This window comes from Monodelphis domestica, chromosome 4 (assembly GCF_027887165.1).
Source record: "Monodelphis domestica isolate mMonDom1 chromosome 4, mMonDom1.pri, whole genome shotgun sequence".
Classification (NCBI taxonomy): domain Eukaryota; kingdom Metazoa; phylum Chordata; class Mammalia; order Didelphimorphia; family Didelphidae; genus Monodelphis; species Monodelphis domestica.
This window is the reverse complement of record NC_077230.1, coordinates 58328161-58348976: the sequence shown is the minus strand read 5'-3', so window position 1 is coordinate 58348976 and position 20816 is coordinate 58328161. Positions and strand designations below refer to the sequence as shown.

General features: G+C 40.2%; 1 pseudogene; it reads right to left on the bottom strand.

Moving 5' to 3' along the window:
- Positions 1 to 19510: 19510 nt before the first annotated feature.
- On the bottom strand, positions 19511 to 20495 carry LOC130458872 (nudC domain-containing protein 2-like; annotated as a pseudogene).
- Positions 20496 to 20816: the final 321 nt, after the last annotated feature.

Here is a 20816-nt window from a genome sequence, read left to right as displayed (position 1 = left end):
TGTAACCAGTTTTTTGAAGAAGTCCATCCATCCTCTATGTGACAATTTACAAAGTCAAAATAGAAAAGGCTGTTTTTATATATAGGCTTATTCAATAATATTTGTTTAGTATAGTTATAGAGGAAAAGCAACAGAATATAATAGTAGTTAAAACCCAGTACATTAAAATGATTCAGTGTAACAAAATAGTATTGAAAACTATTAATATATGAACTTAAAACCAACAAAATTAAATCTTAAACAAAACAATTAGCAAAATGCAGTAAAATACAGATTTTTATAAAACATTGGAGTCTGAAAAGCCTTAAAATTATAACCTTCAGTCCCTTTAAAGTCCTTGTTTTTTTAAATCCAGTTAGATGCCTTTTGTCAGAATTATGAAATTGGTTCCAAGGTAGAAGATTGGTAAGGGGTAGGCAATGGGGGTCAAGTGACTTGCCCAGGGTCACACAGCTAGGAAGTGTCTGAGGCCAGATTTGAACCCAGGACCTCCTGTTTCTAGGCCTGGCTTTCAATCCACCGAGCCACCCAGTTGCTCACCCATAGTGAGGGTGGGTTTTAGGAATCTCAAATTGGGCCAAAGAGTTCCAGGGAGATGAATTTCTCTCCTGAATCTCAGGTGACATAAATAAAAAAAAAAATCAGTGCACTCAAAAGATATCCTTTGAAATATGCCATGCTTGTAATCAACTTCCTGTTTGGAAAAGTCTCTTCCTTCTCCTCCTCCCCCCCACCCAGGTCCCATGCCACGTGGAGGCTAATTGTAGACTAAGGAAAAATCACCCCTGTTTTTACCAGCTGGTTTTTGATTCCAAAGATATAAGGGGCAGCTAAGGTGATGAGATATCTGGCTTGGAGGCCAGAGTTGCTGGAGCCTGGACTGGGGCTGGGGCTGGGCCAGGTGAGTGAGATGGCTGGAGGCTAGGAGCAGGAGCTGGGTGGGCAGGGCCAGGACCAGGTGAGTGATCTGGGTCAAGCAGGTCTGGAGTAGATGACTGGAGTGAAGAAGCAGGCAAGCAGGCAAGCAGGCAGCAGGAGTGAGATGAATCAAGAGGCTTTGCTGAAAAGTCTTGGAGAAACGTGGCTTAAAAAATTATCTAGGCTATCTAAAAAAAATTGAGAGTTTTTCTTTCACCCCTTTTGGTTGCCAACTGTAAAAATTAAATTTATATTTCTACTAATAAAAATATTATATTTTATGAGGTTTAATAAGGATTATTAGAAATCATGGATACAAAATCATAATCACATTTATGCCCAGGGCTGATTAGCCCATTCAAAGCTTACTTACTACATCATTGCAATGGCCGAGCAGAGAGAGTGAGAGCATAGAACAGGGAGAGGTAGGTGTTATTGCCAGTTAAAATACTAATTGTGATCTCACCCAGGTGGAGACTCAAGTGAGATTATAGGGAATTCTGGGAAATACCAAGGACTTCTGGGAATTGAAGTCTAGGGTTCAAATCTCCAGTTTTACAATCTCAAACTTAATTGTACTAAACAAATTCAATATATTCTCTTCTCCAAACTTCCCTGTTTCTATTATGGATAATCATGCAGGTTTCAAGATGTGAAAATAAAGCCTTGCCTCTTGTCTTTCCCTAATCCCCCCAATTCACCAGGCACTATTGATTTTGCTTAAGTAATATCTTTGGATATCATCTTTCCCCTTTCCCCCCAATTATATAACTATTGTTCTAATGCAGGCACTCATACCACTCCCCCGTATTTTCATAAAAGTCCCTCACACTTGTCCTTACATCTAGACTCTCTACTTCCAAATTCCATTTTTCCACAGCTGTTTTTTTCACAATTGCTTTCCACAGGGATTCAGCTCAGTTGCTAACTTCTCTGTGAAGCTTCACTTTATTCCTCCCCAGTGGTTCATGTTCTCTTCCTCTTCAAATTTCCCTAGGTCACTTTGTTCTGTTATCTGTCCTCTCTTCTCTATCTACCTAAGCACTATGCTTAACCCAGGTACTAAAGCCTGCTGGTATTGGGCTCTGAGGGGAGGGACAAGCTGGCAAGGGCAGGGAAGAGAATTCCAGTTTATTCAGTATCTTCAATTTCTTAGTCTCTTCAGTTTCTTTGGGTTCTGAAGTCAGTTTGGGCTCTTCTGGTTTCCAGCTTTAAGGGAGGAATTGGGGGATACCAACCTGTCTTCAGGTTGAAGAAGAAAGAGACTCTGGGAAAAGCTAGAGACAGTGGGGAATTTCTGCTAAGTGAGATCTAAGACCCTCAAGACTCTGTCTTTGTTTGTCTCTGTTGAGCTGAATAATCTCTTTCCCAAAAGGAGAGCTCATTCACTCTATTGTGTGGTACATATTCTCCTATTCTCTAATTTCTGTTTTGTTATTGATGTGGATAAATCTTTTTTTTTTGGCTAATTGTTATGTGTGTTCATATTGTTATTGCTAATTGACTTTGTGGAACTTGTGGGAACATTGGTGGGAGGGAGTTAAATCTTGAATATGTAACTTGGGGTCATGTTTCCCCCCAAAAGAAATAGTGATATGAACTTTATATTTAATCCACCCTGCTTAGTCTAACAAAACAGGAATGTCTACACCCCTACTTAAGTATTGAGAAGGATGGCCTATGACAGACATGTGCTAGCAAATGACAAATCAGAAACAACTGACAGACCCATGGACTGTCCTAAATCAAATTTAAGCTACCATTGGTACATGTGAGATTCAAGGAAGTGATGTAAAAATGGTCTATATATTTCATGTCACTTCCTCTCTTGGCCTTTTTTTGTGAAGAAGTGGCTCTGGTGGCAGCTTTGCTGAGCGTCTTGGCATTTTTGCATGGCAGCAGCTATTGTCCGGGTTTGGTGGTAAGAGGTAGTAACCTAGTTCAGGTGAGGCATTTTCTCTGAGCTCTCTCAGAGTTTAGGCTAATTCTTTTCTCCTTTACCTTCCAAAACACTATCTTTTAGGAAAGCCTCTGATCTTCTGAAAAGACCGTGTGGCGGAGGTCTTTGAACTCCCCCTGACACAGGCCAGGCAAGAGAAATATTATACCCTTTCCCTCTCTCTTCTCCTCAATTCCTCCCTTTATGTTAATTAAAATTTAATTAAATATTAATTATTCTTAATTATTTAATTATTTTAATCTAATTACAATTAAGTATTAATTAATTGTTAATTTTTAAATAACATTTCCAAACTGACTTGGGTATTTTATTTGGGATATTCCCTGGCGACCAGTTCAATTAGATTTAGTCACAACCCTAAAATTTCCCCTTACAGTGGTAAAAAATTTAGTCTGAATCAGAAAACCATATCCTCTATGTGAATTTTAGATTTACTCCACCCTGCTTAGTCTTTAGAATTCTAGCAACCAGGAATGTATACACCCCCACTTAAGGATTAAATGTGGGGAGGATGGCCTATGACTAGCATGTGCTAGCAAGTAACAAATCAGAACCAACTAACTGACTGACCCCCTGGGCTGTCCTAAGCCAAGTTTAAGCCACCATTGGTACATGTGAGACACCGGAAATGATGTAAAGAACTGCCTATATATTTCACGTCTCTTCCTGTGATCTTGCTCGCTCGGCGGTGTTGGAAGATTTTGGTGGTGTTTGGTGTGCTTGCAGCTTTGGCGGACTTTGACGGTGGAGTTTACTGGGAGGAGCTCTGTAGCATGGTTTAGGTGAGGTAGTTTCCCTGAACCACTTGGTGAGTGATATGGCTGACTCCGCTTTTCCTTGACCTTCTGAAAGCACTATTCTCCGAGGAGGCCCCTCATCTTTGAGGAGGCCTTGTGGCTGGAAGCTGAAACTAGATTTAATCTTCTGAGAACGCCCCTTGACTGAGACCTCTGAACTCCCCTTGGCTTAGGCCAGGCCAGAACAGATATTCTACCCATTCCCTCTTCTTTGTGAATTTTAGATTTACTCCACCCTGCTTAGTCTAGCAATCAGGAATGTATACACCCATACTTAAGGATTAAGTGTTGAGAAGGATGGTCTATGACAGACATGTACTAGCAAAGTAACAAATAAGAAACAACTGACAGACCCCCTGGTCTGTTCTAAGTCAAGCTTATGCTACCATTGGTACATGTGAGATGCAGGAAGTGATATAAAAAAATGGTCTATATATTTCGTGTCACTTCCTCTCTCCAACCTCTTTTTGCGGAGAGGTGACTCTGGCTCTCTTTCGCGGTGGAGACGTGGCTGGTGGCAGCGTGCTGGGCATCTTGGCGTCTTGGCGTGCCTGTAGCTCTTGTCCCGGTTTGTCTCGTGGCAGCATTTTGGCATCTTGGCGTGGGTGAGGTGAGGCATCTTCCCTGAGCTCTCTCGGAGTTTAGGCTGATTCCTTTTTTTCCTTTACCTTTCCTAAATGCTATCCTCTTAGGAGACCTCTCATTTTGGAAGAGGCCTCATGGCTGGAAGGTCTCTGAACTCCCCTTGGCTCAGGCTAGGCCGGAGAAATCTTATACCCCTTTCCCTCTCTCTTCTTCTTAATTCCTTCCCTCTCTATTAATTAAACCACCAAAATATTCCCAAACTGACTTGAGCATTTTTATTGGGATTTAGAAATTAAATCCCTGGTGACAAACTAAATTTATATTCAGTCTCAACCCTAAATTTACCCCTTACACCTTCTTACTTTCTTCCTTCTATTGTAAATAAATCACCATAAAATCCCATACTGACTTGAGTATTTCATTGGTATTGAATTTAAATCCCTGGCGACCACTAACATAATATATTCAGTCATAACCCCTAATTTTACTCCTAACATCTAGGCAATAGTAATTAAGGGACAGAAGTATATAAGTCTAGCCCTGGAATCTCGTCCATTCCCATTCCCATCCTCAACCCCAAAAAGGAGAACAGAGGGACCAAGCTTCTGGCCCCAACTTCTTATTTCCTCTTTTGTCAGGAAATCTCCCTTGGAGAAGACTTGGGGGAAAAGAGTCTAGAGATGTCTATTTCACCTTCCTTAGGACTACATGATGACAGCTCTGTGCTACATAGGAGTACAGTCTTTGCTACATATACAAACAATTCCCTTCTCCATCTATCTCAACTCTCAGTGGACCAGAAGCTATTTGAAGAAAGAAACTATCTCATTTTATCTTCTCTTTTTCTCTCTCCCTACACAGTGCTTTGCCTGAAGTTAGAGCTCAGTAAATATTTATTGAATCAAATTTTGCCTTAGCACCTACTACAATCCAATTAAAAAGCAGATGACTGGTAAATCTTTACTGATTAATGAACAACTTACAAAAATACTTAAAATGGCATTTGGATTAACGATGAATTTGTTCTTATTTTTGACAGCAAGCCACAGACAATAATTGCCAACAATGGCTAATAAAATGTCTGATTTCCAAAGATTCTTTTCCTGAGCTTTAAAAAGCAATAACCATCTCCAGTAAATGTGGTACATTTTGTTTTAATAAAAGTTAACAAATCACATTTGTGTTTGCAGAAATTGTAATATGTTGGACACCAAACAACAAGGCATTATTATGAAAATCCCATTTATTTTTCATTTAGTGGACAGATTCAGTCAGTGTGGTCCATTTCCCCCATTTGTAACAACTTATTAAAATATATTTGTTCCAAGAGTCTTTTCCTTTTTTAGCATCTACTTGATCTTGCAGCATGTTCAGATAAAGCCCTTGGTTTGAGATGATTTCTATAAGTTTGGAAGAAATATGGCAAGTATATTCTATAATATTTACTGCATTACAAATTGTTGAAGAGCCAATAATGTTTAGTTTTTTAAAATGATCACTATAACAGCTCAGTTCAGGAAATTAAAAATTTTAGTATACTTGTTACAGTTTTCCACATTATTATGAATTTAATTTTCCTTTAGAAATATAAGAGGAAAATAAAACAGTCTTGGTCCTAACAGAATCCTTTATGTCTTTTCCTCTATACTTTGAGAACAGCTTAATGGGCAGCTATGTGGTACAGTGGATAGAATGTCAGGTGTGGAGTTAGGAAGACTCATGTTTCTGAGTTCAAATCTGACATTAGCATCTATTGACTGTGTGACCCTGATGAAGTCACTTGCCCCTGTTTGCCTCAGTTTCCTCATCTGTAAAATGAATTGTAAAAGGAAATGGAAGGCAATTCTGGTATCTTTGCCAGAAGAATCCCAAATGTGGTCATGGAGAGTCAGATGTGACTGAAAAACAACAATAATTTTAGAGTATCTAGAACATTAATAGACCAAGTAACTAGTCAGGATGTATGTGAAGTAGGACTTGTGACTCCAGTTGGAGTTTGGTAGGAGTCAAAATTTCTTGACAAAAACTGGAGTAGTTTACCATTTCTTTCTCCAGTTCATTTTGTAGAAGAGAAAACTGAGGCTAATGGCGTTAAGGGAGTCACTGAGGGTCACACACCTAATAAGTGTCTGGTTTTAACTCACAGAGGTGAGTCTTTCTGACTCAGAGGAGAGACTCAGCTCTCCTCACACTACACTGCCACTTAGCTTCCCCAACAACATCATAGTCAGCATTTAAAATGGCGGTGTCATAAAATATTCCCAGAGGGTGGGAGTGATTAGGAAAGAGTGACTTCTTTATATTGAAATTCTTCTGCAAAAGTATCAGATTAGTTGAAGACCTGATTGTATCAGGTTGAGTTGGACAGGTCACCCGCGCTGGGTTGGCCCAAAGTGGCACATGCCTGAAGATGGATTATCTATGTCTTCAGAGATAACAGAAGTCTGGAACTAGATCCAGTAATGTAGCCAGAACTTGGGCTGGAGCTTTGCTGGACTTAACTGTATGGACATTTTGGTTTGGTTTGGTTTGGGACTTTAAAATAGAGATCCCTTCACCAGAAGAAGAGCTAGGTCTGAGTTTCAAGGCAGATTGATTCTTAAAACCCTTTCAAGGTCAGAATCAATGATTTTTACATGACCACCATCAATTGCCATCCATAGGAGATTCCAATGGGCAAAGTCAGCAGCAGGCCTCAGCTAGTGCTCATCTTCTTTTTCCTAGATATCTCTAGGTCTTATGCCCCTACTTGGACCATCACATACTGGCTCCTCCTGGAAAATTAGACTTTTCCCTGGAGTTTCTCTAGGATTTGGTAAGTCAGATTTGATCTTCTCTTGCCAGGTTCCATACCTCTAGAGCACATCTAGGACATCTCTAGCTATGCCACTTCATATATATTTCTCCCTCACCATCCCAACAGTTTTTCATAACCCTTGTGAGGCAATCAGGTAGTACAATGGATAACGTATTAGTCCTGGAGTCAGGAAGATCAGGGTTAAAGTATTCAGCTTCAGACATTAGCTGCATGACCCTAAATAGATCACTTAACCTCTCATTGTCTTCAACTGTAAAGTGGGGATAATAAAAAAAGCACCTTTCTCCAAGGGTTATTATGGACATCAAATGAAATATTTGTAAAAGTACTCAGCACCGTACATTGCAGATAGTAGGTGCTTAATAAAGGTTTGTTTTTTATTCTTCCTTTCTTCTATATGTTATCTTACCCCATTATATTGTAAGCTCCTTGAGGGCAGAGACTGTCTTAGTTTGCTTTTATTTGTATCCTGTGTCTGGCACATAGTATATTCTCTGTCTCTGTCTCTGTCTCCATTTCCATCTCCATCTCTCTCTCCCTCTCATTCTCTCTCTCAGCTTTCTATCTAGATATTTCCAAAGGTGCCTCAAATAATTAAAAAATTTAAATAACCCAGTCCAGGTGGGCGAGAGGGGGGAGTGGTAGGACAATCAAGAAGATTCTCTGCCACACAAAATTATATATTGATATATGTACATGACTGAAAGTTGCTTTTCCCACATCCTTACCTCTCCAAGCTTGAAATGTTGTTATAGGCAGGAGATACATTCTGCAGATACTGGGGAACCAGGATCCAAACCATAACGAGCATCTTGGAGATGGATGTTTGCTTCTGAGACAGGGAAGCACATTTCCTACAGCCCTTGAGAAATTTCTCATAGAGTAAGTGTGTTTGTGAGTCATTACAAGAGTTACAACAACAATTATAGTAACAGACACTTAAACAGTATTTTAAGACTTACAGGGTCCTTTATGTATGTGATTTTATATGGAGAGAGAGGGTGGGGACAGAGAGAGAGAGAGAGAGAGAGAGAGAGAGAGAGAGAGAGAGAGAGAGAGAGAGAGAGAGAGAGAGAGAGAGAGAGAGAGGGGGAGAGAGAGAGGGAGGGAGAGAGAGATAGGGAGAGAGAGAGAGAGAGAGAGAGAGAGAGAGAGAGAGAGAGAGAGAGAGAGAGAGAGAGAGAGAGAGAGAGACTATATTATGTGCCCATAAGAGTTCATGAATGGCAAGTGTATATCTAAATCTATGCCCTCCTCCCCCCATTTCCTTTTCTTCTCTTTATTCATTGTTTACATGGTCTACAGTGAAATAAATTATATTACATTTTGGATATGGTTCTTTTAGGTTTGGAACTCACTTCAGGAGCACAGATGTCTCCCAGGGTAGGCTGTTTTAGAATAAAAAAAATCAAGATGAGAAATACATAGAACTATATTCCAGGATGGAAGAATTAGGAATTCTGGTGCCCAAGGGTAATTCAATAAAGGGGAATTTATGTGGCCTGGGTAGATGCAAGTTATTTAGTCAGGGGACCCTTGGGAGAAAGAAAAAAAAGAAGAGTCAGGATTTCAGGGAGAAGAGTGGCTAGAGGAGAGTCCAACCTGGTCCTATAGTCATGCCAAACAACCTCTGGGTGGAGGATGGGTCATGTTGGTACAGTAGATAATTCTAGATCTATGTTGGGTTCAGGTTTGTCAGGAAATTTTTGGTAGGAGTCAAAAGCATGGAAAGTGGGGATGTGGTTTGGTGTAGCTGAACTGTATCACGCTTAAGGGGATGTGAATAGAGGGCAGGTCTCACATTGGCAAAGGGAGCATGACAATAAGGAAGAAGAGGTGTAGGACCATTATGGCAGAAGATAAGTTCCAGGAGAGGGGTAGAACCTTTATGGCATCTCATAACACAAGGCCATCAGAAGACTTTGAGGTAATGAAACTCAGACTGGAGAGGACACAGGATTCCTGGAAGATGTTGTTCAATATTTTCAGTTGTGTTCCACTCTTTTGACCTCTTTTGGAGTTTGTTTGGCAAAGATCGTGGTTTACCATTTCTTTCTCTAGCTCATTTTACAAATGACGAAACTGAAACATAGAATTAAGTGGTTTGCCCAAGGTCACACAGCTAGTAAGTGTCTGAGTCCACATTTGAATTCAGGAAGATGAGTCTTAACTCCAGGCTCAGCACTCTATTCCCTGTACTACCTGGTTGCTTGCTTTTTAATATATATCAAACATTTAAAACTAAAGTCGTTATATGACAATATAACTTCAGGCAAAAGCCAGTGAGTGCAGAAGGTGGGGTCTTCATTTAATTTTCTGAAGCTATAAAAATGGATGTAATCTGGTATAATAGAAAGAGTAATGAGCATAGGAGTCAGGAAAGTGAGGCCTTTTTCTCTCCACCACTGATTTATTGGATGACCCTGGGCAGGCCATGGCTATAAAAGCCACAGGCGTGTTTTGGTTTGGAAAAAAGAAATAGTGGTAATTTCTGCTTCCCTTTATTTGTCTTGTCTTCAGGCTACCTCCCAAGATAAGCATCACCTAAAAAGTCTTCCCAGATTCAACCAATATTATTTTTAAGTGCATGTTTGGGCTAAAGGCAATTCTCCTGGGAATTCCCCAGAGCAAGAGATGTCCACATCATTTGTGATAAGTGCATGCATACGATGAGTTTGGCTCTGTGGGGCTTTAAAAATGATTTAGTCAACAAATGGCCAGTAAATATTTATTGAGTACCTGCCAGATTCCAGGCTAGGGCTACAAATAAGAAAAAGACAGTCCCTGACCTCAAAGAGTTTACAATTTATTGGAGCAAAAAACAAAAAGGAAGCTGAAAGGCAAGGAGGCTGTCAGAAGGTTTGCTACCTGAGGCATTCAATGTTACAGAGTAGAAACCAAGTGGAGCACCTGATGGAAAAATGAAAAATTAAAAAAATTTTTAATTTATTTTAAGAATTTTTATTATGAAAAGTCATCAAATGTAACATCAAACATAAAATAAAATAACTCCCTTCCAAAATTATCTTGTATTCACTTTGCTTATATTTCAAATATATACACACATATACACATATATTGCATATTTGTAGGTATAATAATCACTTCCTAGAGAAAGTAAGCTTCTTGGAGTCAAAGTTGGGTGTTTTTACCCTCATAGTATCTTTAGAACAAACCCTTTCCTCTTCCTAATGTCAACCTATTGGTAATTATAATAACAGATCTTTAATTGAAGTAGGCAGATTAATCTGGGAAGACCCACCAAACTTTAGCTCTAGGACTTCTGCTAAACTCCGTGAGGTAGGATGCTTAAATAGATTTTAGGGAAGGGGGAATAAACAGAGCGAGATTAAAAGGTAATTAAGCGTTGGCTGTCTTTAGAAGGCTAGGGTGGCTGGTAGTGGATCTCTAGTTCTTCAGATTTGATTATCTTCTTTCAAATTCAGTCTTTCAGGGCAGAGGTGTATTTTTTAGAAATTAGGTGAAATTGATTCATAGTTAACCCAACCAATTCAGTCTTTTGAGTTCTTTGTTTTTTAACTTCTGGGAGATCCAGGAACAGGATTAACTATAAAATAATGATGTTAATAACTTCCTATTATTGTAGAAAACTGGACAATCTCCAAGTCACTCCAAGTCCACGTGTCATAGATGTCAACTTGAAATCTGGAGACCCCAAGTTTGTCTCTGTTCCCCTGAGAATACATCCCAAGGGGAGTCTCAGACTGCCAGTTTCAGACTGAAGAATAGACCTTCAAGTACTTGATTATTCCAGCATAGGTAGGGCTAGCAGATCTACTCTTTTGTCTTAGTAGTTTCTCCCATTGTTTTGTCCTCTCTCAGGTAGCCCAGCCCTTGGCTGGATCTTTCCCTTTTAATATCTATTGTAAGTAGGACACTCTCTGATGCCCCAGCTTCTGGCTTTGGTTTATTTCCCAGGTCTGTTTGTATCCTGTCAGTGTAGTTTGGGTCTCAATTCCTTGTAACCATGGTAATGTCTATCAATCATGCTTCCCTATGCCTTAGTTCCCCCAAAGATATATAAGTTCCCCAAATTCTATTGTTCTTCAGAGGATCATCTAACATGGTGATCTTCTCAGAGACATGGTTGCCAGAGTGCCAAAGCCTTTGGCTCTGTGTGGGTTTAGGCACTTGACTTTGTGTAGTGGCTTAGTATTGAACACTATTCTTCTCCTGATTAAAGACTTGGTTTTTCTGACTACTTTAGTAGTTCCATGTTTTTCTCAAGTTAGCATAACTCCTCACTCTTCAACTCCTTCCTCATCCAATCAGTCCCCAAGTCCTGTCATTACTACCTTCATAATGTTTCTCTTAAACTCCCTCTTCTCTCTTCTGACACTGCTACCACCTGGTACAAGCCCTCATCACCTTATGCCTAGATCCTTTCAATAGCCTGCTGGTGGGTCTCCTTGCCTCAATTCTCTCTTCACTGTATTCCATCTTCTACTCTGCTGTAAATTAATTTTCCTAAAATGCAAGTTTGATGATGTCATTCTATTTAATCATCTCCTGTGAGTTCCTATTTTTTTTTTCCAGGAACAAATATAAAATGCTCTGTTTGACTTTCCATAACCTGGTTCCTTCTGTCAATCTGGAAAAACACAGAACCACTATAGCAATCGGATAAAACCCAGTTTTTAATAAGAAAAGATATAGTGTCCAATATTTGGCCACCACACAGAGTCAAACACCTAAAAACCACACGGAGACAAGGGCTCTGGGACTCTGGGAACAGTGTCTCTGTGTGAATCACCATGTGAGATGATTCTCCAAAGAACAATAAAACATAAGGATCTTTATATACTTTTTGGGGAACTAGGTGCATCAAATATACATTGACAGGTTGTAAGCAGGCTTGGGAAAGAGGCTGTAGCCAGATGGATACAAAAAAGATGATTTCTGTACTAGTATGAGTCTTCATCAGATTTTTGATACAATGGGGAAAACTTCTAGGACAAAAAGGATACTTAACATTTTACTGAAGCTACTAGTCCCACCCAAACTGGAATCATTCAGTACTTTAAGGTCTATTGTTCAGTCTGAAATGGCAGTTCTCAGGTGACTGGAACAAACTTGGGGTTCCCAAAAACCCAGTTGACACTTCCTACCTTTCCAATATTCTTGCTCCTTATATCCTCCCTTACCACCTGTGATTTGTGATCTAGTGACACTGATCTTTCTGTTCTTCATAGAAGATACTCCATTTCCTTACTCTAAGCATTTTATAGTCTGCCCCCCAAGCCTAAAATTCTCTCCCTGCTTGACTCTAAGACTTGGCTTCCTTGACTTCCTTTAAATATCAACTAAAATCTCATCTGCAAGAAGTATTTCCCAGGGGCATCTAGGCAGCTCAGTGGATTGGGAGTCAGATATGGGATCTTGGGTTCAAATGTAGCCCAATCTTTACCAATCTTCTGCCTTGGAACCAATGCTTAGCACTGATTCTAAGGCCAAAGATATGAGTTAAGGGGAAAAAAAAAGGGTTTCCCAATCTCTACTTAATGGTTAGTGGCTTCCTGATGAGATCATCTACACACATTTTGTGTTCTTTAGAATTGCCTAGGAACATCAAGATTTAACCTTGATAAAACAAAGACACATCCCTTAGAAACAATTCTAAAGATGTTCCTGCACAAGAATGGTTTAGACTGTTCTGAGAGGTTCCTGAGTCCTTGCAGACAACAGCAAGGCTCTCTTTTTTCCATGTTATCAAAGTTACATTTTGGTTTACATTCTAAGATGCTGATGAGTATTTCCTGTTGCTGATGCAACCAGAAAATCAATCATTAACAGCTGAATAAATGCCTAAAGTGGGATTTAAAAAAAATGTAACACTGTGTTTTATAGTAAGAATTTAGTCCCAGGCTTCAGATTAAGAATGTAGTCCCAGGATAATACCTGAGTTATAACATAAAGTACATTTATTGTTATAGTAATTTGAAAGGTGTTATCATGTTCATAATGACTGAGTTATTATGTTAATCTGCTAATCATAAGAGTGTCATATTAATCATAATTGTGATTTCTCCATTCAGAAATGTATTCTGGGCAAGCTAGCTTATACAGGAAACAAGAGGTCACCTAGAAACCAAGTAAAACTTGTTCTGTCCAGTTCTGGTTCAGATTCCAAGGAGGAGACACACACAGTAATGCAACACACAAGAGGTACTTTATTCAAGCTATAGCTTGGGCCTCCACAAGAAGTGGAAGACCCTGAGCCTTTCCTAGACCTGGCTTATATAGAGGAGATAGGGGAAGGGGTTTTTTCCTGACACCCAGGTGCCAAAAGGGAAGACACATCAATCTTAGTCTTTGCTACCCAGATGTTTAACCCAGATCATGGTGAACTAGGTCAGGCCAGTGAACCCTGAAGTTCTGAGATAACATATGCTTGTGAAACTACATAAATAAGGATGTCAATCTTAATTGTTGGGATAAGAGATCCATTAGGGGGTCATCTGGAGGGCAAGTTCCCATAATAACATTATGTTTCTTCATTCCCCACTTCTTTTAGGACAATGAGGAATCCTACTCATGGGGACAGTGTCTTCATAGGGGCATGGATGTCATTTAGGGGTAGGTATTGCTGCCTTAGGACCATGAGCTGGACTGTGTTAATGCACTCCTTTACAAAGCCACAAGTCTATTAATGATACAAGGACCAAAGGTCAGCAAAATGATGAGGATGAAGAGGGGACCCAATAAAGTGGAAGTGAAGGTTGTCAGTCATGGGGATTTGTGAAAGAGCTGCTCATACCAGGATTTCTGGGTCTTGCATTCTTTCTTCCTGATGGCCAGGCCTTCTCCTAGTTTTAACATGGAATTCCTAACTAGACCTGTATGATCTGCATAAAAACAGCATTCTTCTCCTAGAGCAGCAACAGAGTCCACCCTGCTGGAGGAATAGAAGATCTAGCCCTCTCCAATTAAGACCTTTGCTGTTATAGAGTAAGACCTTAGGAACAACAGTCATCAGTAAGCAGAGATCTTGGTTGGAGTCCAAGGAGCCTTTAGCTACACAGGGGGTCAAACCTGAGGATGCCCACAACCATTGGGCGCCTTTAGGTGGGAGAAGGTATTTACTGTTGCTAGGAGTCTCGGGGATGTAAGGGAGCAGAAGAATTTCCCTGACAATAGTCTGCCCAAGTTTCTGGGGGTACAATGCCCATGTCCTCTCCCCCCTCTCCAAATATCTAAGGGAAAAGGGGTGATGCTCTCAGTTTTCTGTAGTTTCTTCAGAGCTGAGAATAGTTGTAGAGCTATCCCTGCCTATTGTCAGGAATTGTCAAGATTACAGGGGCATCTAGGTGACTCCCATGAGTGCTTCTACCCTAGAAGCAACTAGAGAAGTGACAAAGTTACAAATGCATACAAATACATATCCCACAGGGGAGTAGCCAAAACTTGAACAGGGAGGGAAAGGCTGTAGACACAGGGTCTTTAGGGGCATGTCCTCAGTGAATGCCTGGGTCCTAAGTAGGTGGGGACTTGCTTGGAGATCTGAAGGATGTCCAGCAACTGTTTCCCCTGATTGACAGACAGGTCACAAGGGGGAGAGTCAGCCCCTAAGATAGAAGGATAGAAACCAGGATTGGGGGAAAAAAAAACACCAGATAGAAACAGAGAAAATTAGTACAATAGTAATTGATATTACACATTTGCATTTGAGTATCTTAGCCAATAGACTTTCTCTTCAGAAATCATCTTCTGTCAGTAATAGATCCCTTTAGGAAATTGGATTCTTGAGTTGTTCCTCGCAGGACTTGGGAACCCCATACTTGGCAGGTCCTCACTCAGAAACAGGTGAAAGGGGATCTTAATGGATCCGACTTGGCATAGGCCATCCTGAATAAGCCCCAGGCCGGTGACCAGTGGTCAGCCACTTATGTGTATGCCATGATCTAGACTCTCCCTTCCCCATACACATTCACATAAACAAACACACTCAGATTTCCCTTCAGGGATTCAAGTACCTTTACCACTGTGTTGTCCAAACCTTTGGAATCCTGGATGAGTCCCCCAAAGGTCCAACCAATTCTGGTTCAGATTCCAAGGAGGAGACACTCATAGTAATGCAATACACAAGAGGTACTTTATTCAAGCTATAGCTTGGGCCTCCACAAGAAGTGGAAGACCCTGAGCCTTTCCTAGACCTGGCTTATATAGAGGAGATAGGGGAAGGGGGTTTTTCCTGACACCCAGGTGCCAAAAGGGAAGACACATCAATCTTAGTCTTTGCTACCCAGATGTTTAACATATGATCATGGTGACCTAGGTCAGGTCAGTGAACCCTGAAGTTCTGAGATAACATATCCTTGTGAGACAACATAAATAAGGATGTCAATCTTAGTTGTTGGGATAAGGGATCCATTAGGGGGTCATCTGGAGGGCAAGTTCCCATAATAACATTATTTTTCTTCAAACTTCAACTCTGGAAGGGTACAGAAAAAGCTGGAAGTGAACAGCTCTAGAGCTGGAAGGATGAAGATCTTACACCGGAAGTATTAGAGAGCTCCCCCAGCAGAGAGGATAGGGAGAAAAAGGAAACTATAAAAGTGTGGCGGGTTTTACAAAACAGGCTCTCAGGTTTTGAACTGGGAGGAAACCTGCAGACCTCTGGCTGTATGATTTCTCTGTCACAACAAAGCCAGATCTTTACCCAGAAGGTCTCCCAGCATCTTAATTTTACCCTGGGCAGGAGTTTCTCCCTTATTGCCCAATCCCGGAGACCTCTCTTTTTTTTTTCTTGGTCTAAGATAACACCTGTAGTTTTCTCTTCTCCCTGGCTTGGTTCTATCTCAATCCCTCCTGACTTCCTCCCCCCCCACCCCAATGTGTTTGAATTCTTTCTTAAAGAAAATAAAGAAATTTGCTGAGAACATGTTTTTTTTTTTTTTTCAGGGATACAGGATAACTTTCTCTTTGTGTTTTAAGGGTTAATGATACATCTATATCTGTCTCTCTTGTTTGTAGATAATTGTATATGTTTCCAACATGATATCAGAAACTCCTTGAGAGGAGAGACTATTTTTTTGCCTCTCTGTAGCCCCAGTACTTGGCACAGTGCCTGGCACATAGTAAGTGCTTAATAAATATTTATTGATTGTCTCAATGTCTAGCACTTAGAGGCTTAATCAATGTTTGGTTCGAGTGTTTTAGATTGCTTCCAGTCTTTTGCAATTAAAAATTGTGCTGCTTTAAAAATCTTTGAAAAGATATGGTATTTTTCTTTTTTTGTAATGTTTATAAAGTATACACCATGGAATGATGGAATCAAAAGTCTGGTTTCTGATAAAGCCTGAAACCAAAATCCCTTTATTCTTTATTCCCTGGGAAAATCAATAGCTGCCCCACCCCAGCACCTGTCCAAACCATGAGAAAAAGCCCCAGTAAAACCTGGCAGAACATTAGAACTTTGCTGTCAGGCCTAGAGAAATGACCTCCTGTATCACTGACCATCATGCCTTAGAACATCCCACCTGCAGATACTGAGGTTCCACACCCCCTCAGGTCCAACCAATGAGCTTCACCCAAGTACTCCAACTTTGCCCAATAGAAACAATTCAGGTTAGCTCATCCCAGACCATCACACTACAAAAAATAGTTTCCTCCACCCAGGTGGAGACTCCTAGATATCCACAGGTTATGGGCTCCCCCCTTGCTCTCTCTTTCTCTCCTCCTCTCCCTCTCTCCTTTCCCACAGGGAAGCTTTATTGCGTTACTCAACCTCTCTGTCTCATTTGCCTCTGGTTGGACCCCTGACAGCCAGTGTAAAAATGGAGATTTGAACCCCAGACTTCAATCCCCAGAAGTCCTTGGCAGTTCCCAGAATTTTCTATAATCTCACCGGAGATACCCACCTGGGCAGAGAACAAAATGGGTATTTAAACTGACTGTACCACCTTCTTGCTCTCTCTGCTTCCGCTTCTAAGCACACGTGTCTCTCTACCTAGCAGGCAAGATGTAGCAAGTATGTTGCTTGTGCTTTCTTATTTTGTATTTCTTTATTTCTTAATTCTAATTCTAATAATCTTTAATAAACCTCTAAAACATAATACTTTTAGTAGAGAAAATAATTTAACTGTTACACAAAACGGACAGTTTCTTTTATAGTAAATTGCCTGATTGTTTTGCTAGAAAATTATCAATATTCAGTTCTAGCAATGAATAAGTCTACTGCTACTGTCATCGGGGCTTGAGGTAAACCCCTGGTATTTGGGAAGCATACCTTTTGCAAGGATGCAAGACTCCGAAACTTAGCTTAAAAATAAAAAGAGAAATGTGTTTATTTGGAAAGTAATGTTGAATCTGGCCAGAAGGACAGCATAGGTGGAAGTCTGCCTCCTAGGTGGAACAGTGTAGATGGAAAGCTGTCCCCCAAATGACATCAATTCTGGGGTCTTTATACTCTTTACAGTCAAGATGGGATACAAGTGGTATGCACTGAGGCATGGGCAGGGGGGAGGTTTGCCTGAAGACATGGGGGATGACCTTCATGGTTTAGAGGACAGATGGATGTCTGATATACACTTGATGATATCAAGGTGTAATATTGATTGGGAAAGATTGGGGGATTGAAAAAACAGGGGATATGGAAGGTGTATCTCTCAGTCCTAAAGGAAGATCCAAGAAATAGAATCCTCTCAGGGTCTTATAGGAGTTATCAGAAGTTTTGGGGTTAGGAGTCACAAGGATAGAAGGGAGCAAAGGAATTTCCCTGCTTATAGTTTGCCTGAAACACTGCCATAGTTTTGGGGGTACACTACCCATGCCATCTCCAGCATTGAGTTTTGTTTTCTAAATTCATTTCTGGCAATGTGGTGAATATGACGTTGTATCTCAAAATTGATGGAATTTGTGTCTCTTTGATTATTGGTGAGGTTGAACATATTCAAGTGGCTATTAACAATTCACATTCCTCTTTTAAAAACTTTCAGTTCCAATCCTTGGATAATATTAATTTCGGTCTTTCTAAGAGAAAATAGAATTTTGGCTCTTCAGTGATAGAAAATTAATAATTGTATGAAAACAGGCCATAAAAATAGACATCACAGTTTTAGCCTACATATACATTTGCTTTTAATTTTAACATAGCCCATTCTAAAGAAAGCTATGTATCACTAAATGATTGCTTCAGTAACCATATGTATAGTATGAATTTAATTATGGATGAGGCATTTACACTTGTGATGAAAGACAAGAAATATGTTTGTTCTTCCAACTTGGAGTTGGAGAGTTTGAGAAAACGGGAAGATTGGAAATACCTGTGTAACATTCTTTTAACCATTGTCTATCTCTAATCAGCCACAAAACAGAAAGTTTCTTGAACACTGAGCAATCCAGAAAAATTTAACAGCTTAGGTCAACATTCTTTTTTTTTTTTTAAATCTATTTTATTTGATCATTTCCAAGCATTATTCGTTAAAGACATAGATCATTTTCTTTTCCTCCCCCCCACCCCCCATAGCCGACGCGTAAGTCCACTGGGCATTAGATGTTTTCTTGATTTGAACCCATTGCTTTGTTGATAGTATTTGCATTAGAGTGTTCATTTAGAGTCATGTCTGTCATGTCCCCTCAACCTCTGTATTCAGGCAGTTGCTTTTTCTCGGTGTTTCCACTCCCATAGTTTATCCTTTGCTTGTGAATGGTGTTTTTTTCTCCTGGATCCCTGCAAGTTGTTCAGGGACATTACACCGCCACTAATGGAGAAGTCCATTACGTTTGATTACACCACAGTGTATTAGTCTCTGTGTACAATGTTCTCCTGGTTCTGCTCCTCTCGCTCTGCATCACTTCCTGGAGGTTGTTCCAGTCTCCATGGAACTTCTCCACTTTATTATTCCTTTTAGCACAATAGTACTCCATCACCAACATATACCACAGTTTGTTCAGCCATTCCCCAATTGATGGGCATCCCCTCGTTTTCCAGTTTTGGGCCACCACAAAGAGCGCAGCTATGAATATTTTTGTACAAGTCTTTATGTCCATTATCTCTTTGGGGTACAGACCCAGCAGTGCTATGGCTGGGTCAAAGGGTAGATATTCTTTTGTCGCCCTTTGGGCATAGTTCCAAATTGCCCTCCAGAATGGTTGGATCAATTCACAACTCCACCAGCAATGAATTAATGTCCCTACTTTGCCACATCCCCTCCAGCATTCATTACTTTCCTTTGCTGTTATGTTAGCCAATCTGCTAGGTGTGAGGTGATACCTCAGAGTTGTTTTGATTTGCATCTCTCTGATTATAAGAGATGTAGAGCACTTCTTCATGTGCTTGTTAATAGTTTTGATTTCTTTATCTGAGAACTGCCTATTAGGTCAACATTCTAAAGAGAGTTTTGTGTCACTATTCTGAAGGTACAAAGGAAAAGTCAAAATTGATCTAATCAAAATTCTGAAGGTGGCTAATTTTCTTTCTTTTTTTAGGAATTAAGACTTTTATTTTTCCATTTAATATACTGTTAATATCCAGCACTTGTTGGACTGTTTAAAGTGAATCATTTCCCTTTGGTACTCTTAAAATTGGTGGGTAACACCTATCCCATGTGGGAATTAGAAAGCTTTATTGACAGTTATTCTGAATTACAGTTTTCCAAAGAAAAACTTAATTTCCCCTGAAGGCACACTCGAGTTTCACATGATTATGGCCCACTGCATAACAAATTAATAAGAGTTCAAAACTTGTTTAAAATGTCTTGTTGAGCAAAGTCCAAAAAAAGACCATTTCTCTAGAAAAGTTTCCATTGAAATTCAGAATGTTTTCTATGTAAACTACAGTTTGAATGTATTCTTTGAAGTCATATTTAAATGTTTTACGATTCTCATTCAGTTGTGTAAGCAAGTGTAATTTTCTTCTATCACATAATCCATTCCTTTTACATTGGCAACATCTTCTAGGGCTCCATGAAACATAGTGGAAAATGGCAGTTTTTATTTTTCAAGACTAGAGAAATCTGGTCCACCTTTACTGTAGTTTCCTGAGATTTCTGCTCCACTGAAGTCAAAACCCGGGTTTTCTTTCTGGAATCTCTCCAGGGTAAGTTTCCTTTGCATCTGGTCCTGTACCCATGGATCAGCTGCATACTGTTTCTAAGAGAGATGCCCAACAATTTGCAGCATCTCTCTTTGTCTTGGTAAGAACTATGCGAACCATTTTTCTGTCCTTGAGGATCTCCTGGCCCCGCACAGCGAGCTCCACAAGCCGACTCTGCAGGCCGCACTGGATCTCCTGTGCGCGAGTGCCCGTTGGCACCTGGACTTCGATAAACACCTCCTCTAGGGTCTGGTACCACTGGCCCCAGGGTGTCCCGCAAGGCACTACCCCGCTTCGCTCCTCAAACGGTGCAGTCATGCTTCCCTCTGCTCCCAGCTGCCCTCGGACAGTACCAGCCACGGTGCCTCGGCGCAGAGCGCAGGCGCGGAAGCGTCTTTGCTCACCATCGCTAATTTTCTTAATGGAGTCAGAGTGATATAGCAGAGAGACTATTGGGTATGAGAAGACCTGCATTTAAATCCCAAATTTACCCTTCGTTAGTCTTGTGAGAGCCTCCAGTTTTTCTTCTGGTAAAATCTTTTCACTACCTAAGACATTTGTTTTGAGGAAGGCGTTTTATGATTTCTAAAGTGTTATAGAAATGTATTTTTTAACTTATCATAAAATAGAAACACTTAAATAACCCATTATCATCTCAGTGGTTCTGTAAAGTCAGTGGTG